Below are 16,372 nucleotides of genomic sequence, written 5' to 3'. Positions count from 1 at the left end.
AAAGAATAAGAGCAGAGACTCAAAGTGAGGGGGACTTGCTCAATGATGGTAAATAGACCACTCTGCCTGGGGTAACATGAAATGGTGGAGGTGTTTACAAAAATTGGTATTAGACAAACTGAATAAACTACATAGCCCAAGCCTACCTTTGCAGCCAGCCTCATCACCCATGACATTTGGCTCTGTGGCCCATCGGCAGCTATTCTAGAGTATTGAGAGTAAAATGGACCACATATATGTGGGACAAAGAGAGGTAGGCAGAAATTGGTGGAAGGGCAGTAGTTCAAAAGGTGGGATTAGATACATTGAAGAATGACTATCTGAATTTTGTTTTTTAAAGTGTTATGGTACAGAGAATATAGGGGAAAATAGTTGTAGATAATTCAGTAAGAAATTTTTGATCTTTTAAGGGAACCAGTAATTCCTGTTTCCTAAATCTGACCCGATCTCACAACTAGAGCAAAGTGAGGAGCCATGGATTCCTGATGCCTGAAGACCTCCTAATCCGGGTATTAGTCCAAATTTTCCTGTAGGAGAGGGGGCTGGGTTCAAGGTATAGTAATTGAGCAGAAAGGAGAGTTTGAGTATTTGGGGAAAACATTTGGTGAAAGGAAAATGAAATTTATTCTTTATTTCATCTTCTTTAATTATATATCCTCTTACCAACCTACACATTAGGTGCTGATTTTTTCAGGAAATTCACCTTTGCCAATCACACCGTCTCATTGATTTCCAGTATGTATGGATCCTTAAGCTAGTGCCACAATGTCTTGATTACTGTAGCTTTATAGTCAGTTTTGAAATTGGGCAGTGCAAGTTCTTCAACTTTGTTCTTTTTCTCTCACTGTTTTGTCTGACTGTTTTGGGTTCTTTGCATTTGCATATAAATTTTAAGGTTAGCTTGTCAATTTATGCAAAAATGCCTGCTGGAATATTTATAAGGGTTACATTAAATCTAAAGATTAATTTGGAACCAACATCTTTATAATGAATCTTTCAATCCATGGACATGGAATGTCTTTCCATTTATAAGACATTCAAATAAGTCAGAAAAACAGATCTTTAATTTCTCTCAGCAGTTTATTTTTATAGTTTTCCGTTTATAAGTCTTGCACTTCTTATTCTTTTTTGATGTTATTCTGAATAGAATTGTGTTTTATTTTCAAGTTGATACTATTTGTTTTTATGTATTAATATTATATTCTGTGACCTTGCTGAATTCATTCGTTAGTTTGTCATTATTTTTGTGTGCTCTGTAAAATTTTCTAATTATGGAATTATGTCATCTTTGAAAACAAGGAACTTTTTTCCACAGAATACTTTTTCTTATTTTTTTTCTTCCCTAATTATACCATGATAACCTCCAATACAACACCAAATGGAAGTGATGAGAGTGGACAGCCTCACCATACGCTCCTGACCTTAAGGGGGAAACATAATAATTTTCACCTTTAAGTATCATGTCACCTGTAATTTTTAAAAAAGATTTCCTTTATTAAGTTAAGGTTTTTGCCTTCTCTTTCTAGTTTGTTGAGAGTTTTAAGACATGAATGAATATTGGGTTTTGTCAAATGCTTTCTCAGTCTCTGTTGAGGTAATCAAGGGGTTTTTGTCCCTTATTTTATTTATATAGTATATTATAATAATTGATGATTGGATGTTAAACCAACTTTATATTTCTGAAATAAATACCCCTTGGCTGTAGTATATAATTTTTACTTTTTTTTATTGGATTTTTTGCATATATATTCATGAGGGATATTGGGATATAGTTTTCTTTCTTGGGATGTTTTCTCATTTTGGAGTCAGAATGATACTAGACTCAGAATAAGTTTGAATATGTTTCATCCTACTCTCTTTTATGGAAAAATTTGTGAAGGGTTAGTTGGCATAAAGTTGCTCACAATATTCCCTAATAATCCTTTCAGTTTTTATAGGGTTGGTAGTGATGTTATCTTTTTCATTTCTCATTTTGGTAGTTTGCATCTTGTCACATATTTTTCTTGGTTAATTTAGCTAAAGGCTTGTAGTTTCTGTTGACATTTTAAAAGAAACATTTATGTTAATTGATTTTCTCTATATTTTCCTATTGATTTCTCTGCCAATCTTCATTATTACTGTCCTTTATCTTGGCTTGGGTTTAATTTTCTCTTCTTTTTATAGATTGTTAAGAAGGGAATTATGTTATTAAATAGGAATTTTTTTCTAATATAGGCATTTGCAGATATAAGCACTCTTTAGCTGCATCCATGAATTTTGATAGGTTGTGTACTTATTTTCACTCATTTTTAAATATTTTCAGGTTTGGGGTGTTGGGGAGAGCGCGGTGTGGCCGACCTGGCGGAGGAGAGGCCGGTGGTAGGGGCTTGGTTTGTCCTATGACGCACATCGTTGCGACTTAACCCCTCTAAGGCCGCATTCTGCCCATAGCCCCTTCCAGAGAGAGCCACACCATCGGGCAGATCATTTGCGAGGGGACATTCCTGCTTCTTGCCTCTGGGTCATTAGGACTGATCGGCATTAGCTGTGGAAATAATCGTGTTCCTAATTAATATCGCGGTTCGGCCTCTTTGTTTCGCAGATGCAGGTAATTCGCTGAGCCCACCACGTTGTCCTCTCAGTTCTTAGACACCACTCACACACCTTTTGATGTTTCCAGTGCAGTTTTCACTCACCGTGGTTTCCGGGATCGCTGTCACAGTTTTGTCAGGCATCCCAGGCGGAGGTAAAGGAAAACATTCATATTTCTTGAGAATACCTATTGATGTGCAGTGTTGCATGTAGCAGCTTTCTGTGTAGATGTCAAAATAAATGAATTCCCAATTGGTAAAAACAAACTAACAAATATAAATAAATAAATATTTGCTATTTCTTCTTTGATCCACGGGTTGTTTAATTATTTTCTCAGTGGTTACCATAGGTACTCTAGTTAACACACTAAATTTATAACAATCTAGTTTGAATTGATGACAACGTAGCTTCAATGACTTCAATGGCATACATTGAATCTGGCCGTGTCCACTTCCACCACCTCTCTAACATTGTTGTTATCACAAATTAAACCTTTATACATTGTGTGTATTTTTTTCATATTTTTTTTTCATATGTATATGGACAATCTGTATATCCTCTTTAGAGAAGTGTCTATTTAGGTCCCTTGCCCATTTGTTTAATTAGATTTTTTGTCTTCCTGGTCTTGAGTCCTATGAGTTCTCTATATATTTTGGAGATAAGCCCATGTCTGATGTTTCATTGGCAAATATGTTCTCCCATAGTTGGTTCCCTTTTCATTTTGATGATGGTTTCTTTAGCCATGTAGATTTTTAATTCGATATAGTTTCATTTCTTTACTTTTTCCTTTGTTTCCCTTGCCCTAGGAGACATACCAGTAAAACTATTGCTACACAAGCTATCTTAAATTTTACTGCTTATGTTTTCCTCAAGAATTTTTATGGTGTTCTGACATATTTAAAACTTTTATTCATTTTGAGTTTATTCTAGTTTATGATATAAGTTGGTGGTCTAGTTTCATATTTTTGCAAGTACTAGTCCAGTTCTCCCAACACCATTTATTGAAGAAACAGTTTTTACTCCATTGTATGCTTTTGCCTCCTTTGTTAAATATTAATTGGACATAAATACAGGGTTTATTTCTGGGCTCTCTATTCTGTTCCATTGATCTAAGGAATTGCTGTTATGCCAGTGCCAGACTGTTTTGATTACAGTGGCCTTGTATTATAGTTTGATATCAGGTATTGTGTTCTTTTCAACTTTGTCATTCTTTCTCAAGGTTGCTGAGACTATTTGGGGTCTTTAGTTTCCATATAAATTTTTAGAATATTTGTTCTAGATCAGTGAAATATGCCATTGGTATTTTCCTAGGAATTGCATTGAATCTGTGGATTGCTTTGGGTAGCATGCACATTTTAATGATGTTAATTCTTCTAATCCATGAACACAGTATATTCTTTCACTTATTTTTATCTTCCTCAATTTCTTTCTTCAGTGTCCTTTATGTTTCTGAATACAGGGTTTTTACCTCCTTGGTTAAATTTATTCCTAGGTGCCTAATTATTTGTTAGAGTATATTTTATCTATTTATTTTTATTTTTATGTTTTACAGTTCAAAATATTTCCCCTTTGGCCTGTCTCTACCCAGCCCACCCACCACTTCCATAGTCAATCCCTGCTGTGTTGTATATGTCGATAGGCCCTTCATATATGCTCCTTGACCAATCCCTTCATATTCTCTCAAATAGTTCCTCCTTCCCCCTCCCCTCTTACCACTGTCAGTCTGTTCCATGATTCTATGCCTCTGGTTCTATTTTGCTGATTAGTTTAGTTTCTTCATTAGATTCCTCTTATAAGTGAGAACATCTGATATTTCACTGACTGGCTTATTTCACTTGGGATGATAGCCTCCAGTTCCATTCATGCTGTCACAAAAGGTAAGAATTTCTTCTTTCTTTCTGCTGTGCATATTCCATTGTGTAAATGTACCACAGTTTTATAAACCTCTCATATACGAATGGGTACTTAGGATGCTTCCAACTCTTGGCTATTGTAAATAATGCTTCTATGAACATAGGAGTGCATAAGTTATTTTGAATTGGTATTTTGGGATTCTTAGAGCATATTCCTATCAGTGGAATCTCAGGTTCAAAAGGAAGTTCCATTTTTGACTTTTTGAGGAAATCCCACACTGTTTTCCACAGTGCCCATACAAATCTTCATTCCCACCAACAGTGCACTGAGGTTCCCTTTTCTCTATTCCTTGTCAGCACTTGTTTTTTATTGATTTATTAATTGTAGCCATCTTGGCAGGTGTGAAGTGGTACTTCATTGTGGTTTTAATTTGCATCTCTCTTATGGCTAAATGATGTTGAGAATTTTTTCATATGTCTATGGGCCATCTGTATGTCCTCCTTGGAGAAATGACTGTTCAGGTCATTTTTAAAAAGGATTGTATGTCTTCATGATGTTGATTATATGAGTCTTTATATATGTAGCTGTCCAGCTCTCCCAACACCATTTGTTGAAGAGGCTATTATTGCTCCAATTTATGCTTCTGCCCCCTTTGTCAAATATTAGATGCCCATAGAGACCTGGGCTTATTTCTGGACTTTCTATTCTGTTCCACTGGTCTATGGGTCTGTTCTTCTGCCAGTACCAGATTGTTTTGAGTATAGTGGCTTTGTAGTATAGTTTGATATCTGGTATTGTGATCCCTCCTACTTTATTTTTCTTTCTCAAAATTGCTGCAGCTATTCGGGGTCATTTATGGTTCCATATAAAGTTTTGAAATGTCTGTTCTATTTCTGTGAAATATGTCATTGGCATCTTAATAGGGATTGCATTGAATCTATAAATTGCTTTGGGTAGTATGGACATTTTGATGATATTAATTCCTCCAATCCATGAGCACAGTATATGTGCTCACTTATTTGTGTCTTCCTTAATTTGTTTCTTCAATGTTGTAAGGTTTTCTGCATATAGGTCTTTTACCTCTTTGGTTAAATTTATTCCTAGGTACTTTATTTTTCTTGGTGCTATATTGAATGGTACTTTTTTTTTTTCTGATTTCTTCTTCTTCTATTGCATTGCTGGTGTACAAAAATGCCTTTGATTTCTGAATGTTCACTTTGTATCCTGCTGTTTTGCCAAATTCACTTATTAGGTTGAGTAGTTTTTTGGTGGAGTCTACAGGGTTCCCTATGTACACTATCATGTCATCTGCAAACAATGATAGCTTTACTTCCTCCTTTCCTATTTGGATGCCTTTTATCTCTTTCTCTTGTCTGACCGCTGTGGCTAGGACTTCCAATACGATGTTGAAAAGAAGTGGTGAAAGCGGAATCCTTGTCGTGTTCCCGATCTTAGTGGGAAAGCTTTCAGTTTTTGCCTGTTGAGTATAATGTTGGCTGTAGGTTTTTCACATATGGCCTTTATTACGTTGAGGAATGCCCCATTTATTCCCATTTTGCTGAGTGTTTTGATCATATAGGGGTGCTGTACCTTATCGAATGCTTTTTCTGCATCTATGGAGATGATCATGTGGTTTTTGTCTTTTCTTTTATTTATGTGATGTATTACCTTTATTGACTTGCCTATATTGAACCATCCCTGCATCCCTGGGATGAATCCCCCTTTATTGTGGTGGATAATCTTTTGAATGTATTGCTAGATGCAGTTTGCCAAATCTTTGTTGAGAATTTTAGCATCTATGTTCATCAGCGAAATTGGCCTGTAGTTTTCTTTCTTTGTGGGGTCTTTATCTGGCTTTGAGATCAGGGTGATGCTGGCCTCATAAAAAGACTCTGGGAGTCTTCCTTCCTCTTGGATTTTTTGGAATAGTTTGAGAAGGACTGGTGTTAGCTCTTCCTTAAATGTTTTGTAAAATTCTCCTGTGAAACCGTCCGGCCCTGGGCTTTTGTGTGCCGGGAGTTTCTTGATTACTGCTTCAATTTCCCCAGCTGTTATTGGTCTGTTCAAGCTTTCTACTCTCTCCTCCTTTAGTGCTGGAAGATTATACTTTTCTAGAAATTTGTCCATTTCATCAAGATTTTCCAATTTCTTGGCATATAATTTTTCATAGTAGTTTCTGACAATCCTTTGTATTTCTGTGGTATCAGTTGTTATTTCTCCTCTTTCATCTCTGATATTATTAATTTGAGTCCTCTCCCTTTTTTTCTTGATGAGTCTGCTTAAAGGCTTCTCAATTTTATTTATCTTTTCAAAGAACCAGCTCCTGGATTGGTTGATCCTCTGAATTGTTCCTTTTGTCTCTATGTCATTCAGTTCTGCTCTAATCTTGACTATTTTCTTCCTTCCACTTGCTCTGGGGTTTATTTGTTGTTGTTTCTCCAGTTCTTGAAGTTGTAGTGTTAGGTCTTTTAACTGAAATGTTTCTATCTTTTTTAGGTAAGCCTGTATTGTTATGAACTACCCTCTCAGGACTGCCTTTGCTGTGTCCCATAGGTTTTGGACTGTTGTCTGTTCATTTTCATTTGTTTCCAGAAATGTTTTGATTTCTTCTCTTATCTCATTATTGACCCATTCATTGTTCAATAGTGTACTGTTCAGTCTCCATGAGTTTGCAAGTTTTGGGAGTTTCTCTTTGAGGTTGATTTCCAGTTTCAAGCCCTTGTGGTCCAAGAAAAAGTTTGGTATTATTTCAATGTTCCTGAATTTGCTGAGGCTTGCTTTGTGTCTTATCATGTGGCCTATCTTTGAAAATCTTCCATGAGCATTTTAAAAGAATGTGTATTTTGCTTCTTTGGGATAAGGTTCTATATATGTCAGTTAAGTCTGTTTGATTCAGTGCATCATTCAGCTCCACAACATCCTTACTGATGTTTTGTTTGGAAGATCTGTCCATTTTTGACAGTGGGGTGTTGAAATCCTCTACTATCAGTATGTTGCTGTCTATATCTTTTTTGAAGTCATCCAACAATTTCTTTATATACTCGAGGGCTCCTATATTGGGAGCATGTAAGTTTACAATGTTTATATATTCTTGATAGATTCTTCCTTTAAGTATTATAAAGTGTCCCTCTGGGTCCCTTTTTGTGGCCTGTGTTTTGATATCTACTTTGTCTGATATAAGTACTGCAACACCTCCTTTTCGTTCTTGCCCATTTGTTTGGAATATTTTTTCCATCCCTTTACTTTCAATCTGTGTAGGTGTCTTGCTCTGAGGTGGGTCTCTTGTAGGCAGCATATGTGTGGGTCATGTTTTCTTATCCATTCAGCTATCCTGCATCTTTTGATTGGGGCATTTAATCCATTTACATTGAGAGTTATTTTTGATAGAAACTTATTCATTTTTTCCCTTTGTACCTGTTTTTTTCTCTTTTTCACTCTTTTCCTTCATCTTCTTAAACCAGTCACTTTAGTATATCTTGGAGTGCTGGTTTGGTAGAGATGTATTCTTTTAGCCTTCTTTTATCTGGGAAACTCCGTATTTCCCCTTCTATTTTAATTGAGAGCCTTGCTGGGTAGAGCAGCCGTGGTTATAGGCCCTTGCTTTTCGTGACTTGGAATATTTGTTGCCATTCCCTTCTGGCTTGTAGTGTTTCTGTTGAGAAGTCAGCTCCTAGGTGTTTCGGGGCCCCCTTGTAGGTTACTTTCTCCTTCTCCCTTGCTGCCTTGAGGATTCTGTCTTTGTTTTTGATAATTGCCATTTTAATGATGATGTGTCTTGGAGTGGGCCTCATTGAGTCCCTCTTGAGTGGGGCCCTCTGTGCCTCCTGGATCCATGAGATCTTTTCTTTCCTCAAATTGGGGAAACTTTCCATCATTACTTTTTCAAATAGGTTCCCTATCCCTTGCTCCTCTTCTTCTCCTTCTGGTATCCCTATTATGCGGATATTATTGTGTTTCAGGTTGTCCTGCATTTCCCTAAATGCCTCTTCATTCTTTTTGAGTCTTTTTTCCATTTCTTGTTCTTTCTGGAAGCTTTTTTCTACCTTATCCTCCATCTCACTGATTTGATCCTCGTTTTCATCCAGCCTGCTTTGGATTCCTTGTACTGTGTTCTTCAATTCAGAAATGGTATTCTTCATATCCCCTTGTGTCTTCTTGATAGTTTCTATGTCCTTTTCCAGGTTGATATAGTTTGCTGTAAGACCCTGATAGTTTCTCTGCCGTTTCTCATAGTTATCTTTGAGCTGGCTGAGCTCATTGAGCTTCCTTAGAGCCATTGTTTTGAATTCAGTATCTGATAGTTCCCTTGCCTCTATTTCATTTAGCTCCCTCTGTGGGGGGTCCCCTTTTCCATTCATTTGGGGGGAACTTCTTTTCTTTCCCATTTTTGTGAGAGTCTGTTCAGTAATTTATTTATTTGTTTATTTTTGCTTCTGCTTCAATTGGGCCATCTAGATTTCCTTACTTTGTGAATTAAACTTCTATGGTAGTAGGCAGGTATTTCTATTTATTTATTTATTTATTTTCTTTAGTTTTCTTTCTGGGCCTGCATTGATGATGTCAGTTGTTGACCCTATATGACCTTGGGTCATTTGTTTGAGCTTTCCATGAGTCTATTGTCTGTGTCTGACTCCTGCTTTGGGCAGTTCTGTGACCCCTTCAGCCAGGGATCCGCTATTTCTGTGGATTGCTTTGCACTCTCCCACCGGCTCCTTGAGTGCACTCCCTGGCCCGACAAGATCCCCGGCTGGACAGGATCCCCCGCCTGCCTGGGCTCACGCGTGCTTGCTCCAGCCCAGGGGGCTTATTCACGACCTTGTGAACTCGTCTGGTCCCCCAGGCTGGCGGGCACCTGGGCACTGGTCAGTTTAGAGTCTTCTATTGTGTGCTTTCCCCGCTTTTGGTTCTTTGGGTGCATTGCCTGCCCTCGCCAAATGGAGACTACGGAAATGGGAGGAAGTCAGCTCCAGGACTCTCTGGTTAATCCTGTCTCCAGTCTCTCCTCCAGGGACTCTGGGCAGCTCTGTGACCTCTTCCGCCCAGGATCCACTATTTCTGCGGACCGCTCTGCACTCCTGGGCCTGCGTGTGTCAGTTTTCACCTGCCCTCGCCAATCTGCACATTGCCTCGCAGGCCCCGTGGGCACCAACCTGGGTGAGCCTTCGCCAGCCCACGTGGGTCCACAGACGCTCGCCAACCCTCGCCGGCCACTCAGTGGACTGTCTATTGTGTGTTTTTCAGCTTTTGGCTCTTTTGGGGTGTGGCCAGTTCCTGCACAATGGAGACTACGGAAAGGAGAAGGAGTCAGGACTCTCCGGTTCCTCCTCCCTCCTCCCGCTGTTTCCCCAACGCCTCCGTCTCTAGTCTCTCTTCAAGGTTCTCTATGCGGCTGTGTGACTCCTTTGGCCAGGGATCCCTTATTTCTTTCAGCTTGTCTGCACTTAGCCCTCCAGCTCACACGCACACAAGCTGTGTGCAGAGCGCACAAAAGGCAGGTTATTTGATTCCCTTATGCCTGAGCTAGATGGTAGCTGCAGAGTGGGAGGTGAGTTATCACCAAGGCTCCACCGGCCACCGTCTCAGTTCTCTTCACAAAGTTTTCCTCACCAATCATTTCCCAGGCACCAGCCTACTCTGCTACCGCCTCTACCCAGAGATCAAGGAGGCAGCTGCCACTGCAAATTTTTGCGTTGGCCCTTTAAATGTCTCTTTGCATCCCTAGCCACCTGTCTCTGGTAGAGAGCGCTCCTAAGCTTTTCAGGGTTGCGCTTTGTCTGTGCGTTTTCCTGGTTTCAGCTGTTGTAGTCTAGGGGTCCCTGTTTATGATTCAGACCCTGTTCTTCTCAGGGGGAGCTAACTGGCCGTTTCAATGTCCCCCTGGTGCTGGTGCCTGTGGGCGCCCAGCCCCCCGTCTCAAGCTTCACCGCACTTCTCACCAGTTGGGATGTGTGAGAGTTGATTCCACTGTCTGTCCATGGCTCCATGGCTCCTCTCCCTTTATCGTTCCATTATTTTCCAGGTGATTTCTCCACTATTTAGTCGCAATTCTAGTCTGGTCTTGGGAGGAGGTCAGTGTGACTCCCATTCACTCCTCCACCATAGCAGGTCCTGGGAAGGAACTGAGGGTTTCTTAAGCTGCTATGTTGCTTTCTCTGTTGGCAAGACTATATTCCAGGGTTGATTGCATTGATTTAAATTCTCACATTCAGAAGGGAAGATCTGAAGAGGCAGATCCTACTCAGATTTCTCCAACTCTGAGTCTTTATATAATTTGAAGATTAAACAATTGTCGGATGTATCATTGGCAAATATGTTGTACCATACAATGGGTAGCTTTTTCATTCTGATGATGGTTCCTTTAACTCTGCAGCCTTTTTAATTTGATGTAGTCCTATTTGTTTATTTTTTCTCTTATTTATGAATATATATATATTTTTATGAATGTATACAATGCTATTTATGAATGTATATTTTCCTTCTTCGGGATGAAATGTTCTTTTTTTGGTAGCATGTACTTTATTTTTTAAAATATTTTTAAAATTTATAAATCATGTTTATTCTATTACAATTGTCTCTATTTTTCCCCCTTTACCCCCTCTACCCATCCCATCCCCAGCCCCCAGCTCCCACAGTCAACTCCCACTCTATTGTCCATGTCCATGGGTCACTCATACATGTTCTTTGTCTAGTCCTTTCCTCTTTTTTCCACCATTGTCCTCTTCCCCCATTCCCTCTGGTCACTTCTAATCTGCTCCATGTTTCCATGCCTGTGGTTTATTTTGTTATTAGTTTATTTTGTTGAATAGAGTCCACTTATAGGTAAGATCATATGGTATTTGTCTTTCATCAACTGGCTTATTTCACTTAGCTTAATATTCTCCAGTTCCATCCATGTTGTTGCAAAAGGTAGGAGTTCCTTCTCTCTCTTTCTTTTTCTTTATTTCTTAAATGCAGATTAATTTTATCTATTTTTTAAATGTCAAAGTTAATTATAATATATTTAAAAAATTAAAACCATTATAGTCTCAGCAATTAAACCAACATGACACCAGCACAGAAATAATCAAGTAGATCAATGAAATATAATGAGCATTCTAGAGACAAATGTGTACATTTCTCTAACAATATAATAGATGATTAAGTTGATATTTCAAATCAATGCAGAAAATAAGGCTTATTCAACAAATAAGGTGCATGGACCACTATTACTTAAAATAAAACAAATATAGAGCCCTATTTCACACATTATACGAGAAATATTCAGATGAGTTAAAAATCAATATGTAGAATCTAAGGAGTTTTAGGAAAAAACACAAACTAATATATTCCTTATCCTGAAGTAAAATATTGAAACCCAGAAGCTATAAAGTAAAATATTGGCAATATTACCATATTAAACATTTAAGACTGTACAGTAATATATGTTTAAAAAAGTTAAAGGACAAGAAATAGAATAGAAAAGTATTTGCAACACATCTATAAAAGGGCTAATGGTTTGTTTTCTTTTTAGGGAAAAAACTCTACAAACAATCAAAAAATGGGTAAAGAATACCAGTCATTTAAAGCTTTTTAAAAAAATAGAAATAGGCAAGAAATAAACAAAATAAGGTTTAGTTCCAACCAATAATAAAGGAACATTTAAAATTACACATCATTGTCACAATCAGATTAATACATATTAAAGATATTGGTAATATCAAGTATTGGCAACTGTGAAAGGAACTGGATATTCATAGACTCTTTTCCTTCATCTTCAAGCAGTCTCTTTAGCATATTTTGCAGTGGTGGTTTGGTGGAGGTGTATTCTTTTAGCCTTCCTCTGTGTGGGAAACTCCTTATTTCACCTCCCATTTTAATTGAGAGCCTTCTGGGTAGAGCAGTCTTGGTTGCAGGCCTTTGTTTTTCATTACTTGGAATATTTCTTGCCAGTCCCTTCTGGCTTGTAGTGTTTCTGTTGAGAAGTCAGCATTGTTTTTGTTCCTTGTCTTCCAAATTGCTGATTTAATCCTCTGCTTCATCTAGCCTCTTTTTAATACCTTCTATCATTTCATATATTGCATTCTTCATTTCCAGCTGGTTCTTTTTCAAGGTTTCTATATCATTTTTCATGCTAATGTAGTTCCCACTAAATTCCTTGTAGTTCTCACTAAGGTCCTTGAGCATTTTTATAAACATTACTTTGAACTCTATGTCTGATCATTTGCTTGCCTCAATTTCAATGAGTTCCTTTTCTGTGGATTCCTCCTATTCTATTGTCTGGTTGTGGTTTCTTTGTCTCCCTATATTAGGTGACTCTTTTTGGGGACCACTTTGTGTGGTATCAGGAATTGTAGCCCCACCTGAGCTAGGTCCTGCCTATAAACCTTGACTGGAAAGCCAGGGATGCTTGGAGGCACGTGGAATGATATTAACACTGAGAGTACCCTGGGAGATTGAGCCTAAAGAATGCAATATAATTACTGAAGCTTGCTCTGCTTTGCACTGCCTTGATAAGGAAAAACCACTCCCCACTCAGAGCCACAAAGCAGTGAAGCAGATTGCCTCACCCTGAAGATCACTAAAGGCTCCACCACATACAGCTTAACAAGTGCGCTAAGACAGGGAGTCAAAACATCTCTACTTATACACAGAAACAAACACAAAAAAAGGCTGACAAATTGAGGAGACAAAGAACTATGGCCCAAATGAAAGAATAGAACAAAACGTTTATCAATTCTCCTCTCTCTTACCACACAACAACATTCTCCCCTCTTTTAGTCATCTCATATTGCCATTGACATATTATATAATATCTGTGAACCCTCTTCACATTTATTAATCTTAGTTCAGTTGCAGTTGAGACTGACAATGGAGTAGGGGACTCTTTTTTATGAAGTAGATTTGGTTGTCTGGTAATACTGCTTTGTTAATCAACACCTATAGAACGGCATATAAGACAAGGTGGGAGCTGTGAATACCAGTAAACCCCCTATATAGGAGAAAAACCAACAAAGGAGCCACCGACAAGTAAAGCCCAAGTACAATAAGAGAGCCTACACAAATGGAAGAATGGGCAACCCTAGAGCATCCAGACAAGGAAATCAAAGAGACCACACCACTGAGTCCCACAGAACTCCTACCACAAATGTTCTCCCCACGAAGACAGTTGGCAAGCAGGACATCAGTAATTGCAGACACAAACAAAAAGAGTCATTTAAAATGGAGAGACAAAAAAATAACTCACAATCAAAAAGAATGGAAGGCTCCTCAGTAAAAGATCTAAATGAAATGGAGGAAAACAAACTATCAGACATAGACTCAAAAGGATGGATATAAGGATGCCCAAGGAACTCACTGACAATTACAAGGAACTAAGGGAACTACACAGTATGAAAAGGGAAATAGAAACTATAAACAAGAACCAGAAAGAAATGAAGAACACAATATCTGAAATTGAAAAAAAAAAAAAAACCCACTAGAAAGAATTACATGCAGACTGGATGAAGCAGAGAACCAAATGAGTGAGCTGGAAGACAAAGTAGGAAGAAATACCCAGGTAGAGCAGATGCACAAAAGGAGACTCGGAAAGCAGGAAGATACCTTAAGGGAACTTCAAGTCAACATGAAATGCAACAAAATTCAAATCATAGGAATACCAGAAGAAGAAAAGGAGCAAAGGATAGAAACTCTGGAAAATATGACAGAAAAATTCCCTAACCTGGAGAGGGTAAAAGCCATGTGAGGTGAGTAAGCACAGGGGGTCCCAATCAAGATGAACCCAAAGAGGCCTACTCCAAGATACATCATTATTAAAAGGACAAATTTTAAGGACAAAGAGAGAATCTTAAAGGAAGCAAGGAAGAAACAGGAGGTGATATACAAGGGAGCTCTGATAAAACTAGCAGCTGATTTCTCAACAGAAACACTGCAAGCCACAAAGGAATGGCAAGAAATATTCCAAGTAATGAAAAACAAAGTTCTGCAACCAAGACTAATCTACCCAGCATGGCTCTCAATTAACAAGAAAAGTGAAATAAGAAGTTTCCCAGACAAAAGAAGGCTGAAAAAATACACCTCCACTAAACCAGCACCGCAAGATGTGCTAAAGGGATTGCTTTAAGATGATGAAAAGACTCTTGTATCTCGGCCACCAACATAACATCCAGACTGAGGAAGACCCGGAAGCTTCGGGGCCATGGAAGCCACAGTCACAGCCACAGCTCCATCAGCAAGCACAGGAAGCACCCGGGAGGCCAAGGTAGTGCCGGTGGCTTGCATCATCACAGGATCAACTTCGACAAATATCACCCAGGTTACTTTGGGAAAGTTGGAATGAGGCATTACCACTTAAAGAGGAATCAGAGCATCTGCTCTACTGTCAACCTAGATAAACTGTGGACATTGATCAGTGAGCAGACATGGGTAAATGCTGCCAAAAACAAGACCAGACCCACTTCCATCACTGATGTCATGTGATCAGGCTACTACAAAGTTCTGAGTAAAAGAAAGCTCCCAAAGCATCCTGGCATTGTGAAAGCCAAATTATTCAGCAGAAGAGCTGAGGAGACTATTTAAGAGTGCTGGTGGGGTTTGTGTGCTGGTGGCTTGAAGCCACACAGGGGGGAATCCATTAAATTCTCACAAGTGCTTTAAAAAAATAGAAGATGATGATGAAAAAGAGAGAGAGAGAGAGAAGGGGACACAGGTAAAAAGGGGGAAATGGCAATGAATAAGTACCTGTAAATGGATGAATGTAAATGGACTAAATGCTTCAATCGGAGGAGAATCAAGATGGCAAAAGAGTAAGTGGAAGTCACACTGACCTCTTTCCCAGGATAAACTTGGAATTACAACTAAATTGTGGAGAAATCACCTGCAAAAAAACAACTGAACAATAGCAAGAGAGGAGTCTTGTAACCTCGGAGACAGAAGAATCGGCTTTAGTACAATCTAACTGGTAAGGAGTACAGTAGAGACTCAAGAAGGTGGTGGGCTCCCACAGGAGGCAGCATCAGGAAGATATTGAAACGACCAGTTGGATCCCCCTAAAAGCGGGGCCTAAACCAAAAGTGGGGATCTCTAGCTTACAGCACCTGAGCCCAAAAAGTACACAGAAAACAGCCAGCTGTGAAAAGCGGCAGGGTTGCTCTCTCCTAGAGACTGGTGGCTGGAGATACAAGAACCATTTAAAGGGCCAAAGCATAAATTTTTGTTTGCAACCACTTATCCTGGTCTCTGGCAAAGGTGGGGCAGAATGGGCTGGATACACCTGAGGAGAGACTGGGGAAGGAGGCTTTGAGGAGAGAACTCAGAGAGTAGCTGGCAGGATCTCAGTGCAGACTCTTCCCCCATGCAGCAGCAGGCATCTTGCTCAGGCAGAGACCACTCCCCCTAAGCAGCACCAGTGTCAGAGGACCCAATAGCCCTGCTCCCAGGTGGAATTCCACCCCACCCTGTGCTGTTTAAGCTGCCTGATGAGTGCAGGCTAGCAGCCACAGACAGTGGATCCCTGTCTAAAGGGGGCACAGAGAGGTCTGGAGACACTTAGGAGAGACTTGGGACAGAGGCTTTGGGGAGAGAACAGAGAGAGTAGCCAGCAGGATCCCAGTGCTGACTCCTCCCCCTATAGGCAGCAGCATGAGAGGACCCAATAACCCCACATCCAGGAGGGACTCTGCTGGCCTGCTGAGGGCAGAGTGACTAGATTAACAGCTGAAGGAGACAGCCACAGACAGTAGATTCCTGGAAGTCATGAACAGACTGTCTAAGATCACACAAGGTCAACATCTGACATCACCAGAGACAGATCCAGGAAGTAAAAACAGCGGTCACTTACCATAGAAGTTCACACCACAAAGTCAGGAAATCAAGACAGATCAACTTAAGAAGCAGAAGAAAAAAAGTCTCACAGATAACGGGAAGACAAAGAAATACCCCCCACTTGAAGGGAAAGGAGGAATCCCCACAA

General features: G+C 39.4%; 1 pseudogene; it reads left to right on the top strand.

Annotated features, from left to right (window-relative positions):
• Positions 1 to 13,742: 13,742 nt before the first annotated feature.
• LOC129067898 (60S ribosomal protein L27a-like) lies at positions 13,743 to 15,013 on the top strand (annotated as a pseudogene).
• The last annotated feature ends 1,359 nt before the right edge of the window (positions 15,014 to 16,372 follow it).

This window comes from Pteronotus mesoamericanus, unplaced genomic scaffold (assembly GCF_021234165.1).
Source record: "Pteronotus mesoamericanus isolate MK-2021 breed Mesoamerican mustached bat unplaced genomic scaffold, CSHL_Meso_final contig_20, whole genome shotgun sequence".
Lineage (NCBI taxonomy): Eukaryota > Metazoa > Chordata > Mammalia > Chiroptera > Mormoopidae > Pteronotus > Pteronotus mesoamericanus.
Note: the sequence above shows the minus strand (reverse complement) of the source record. Positions and strands in the feature narration are given on the sequence as shown.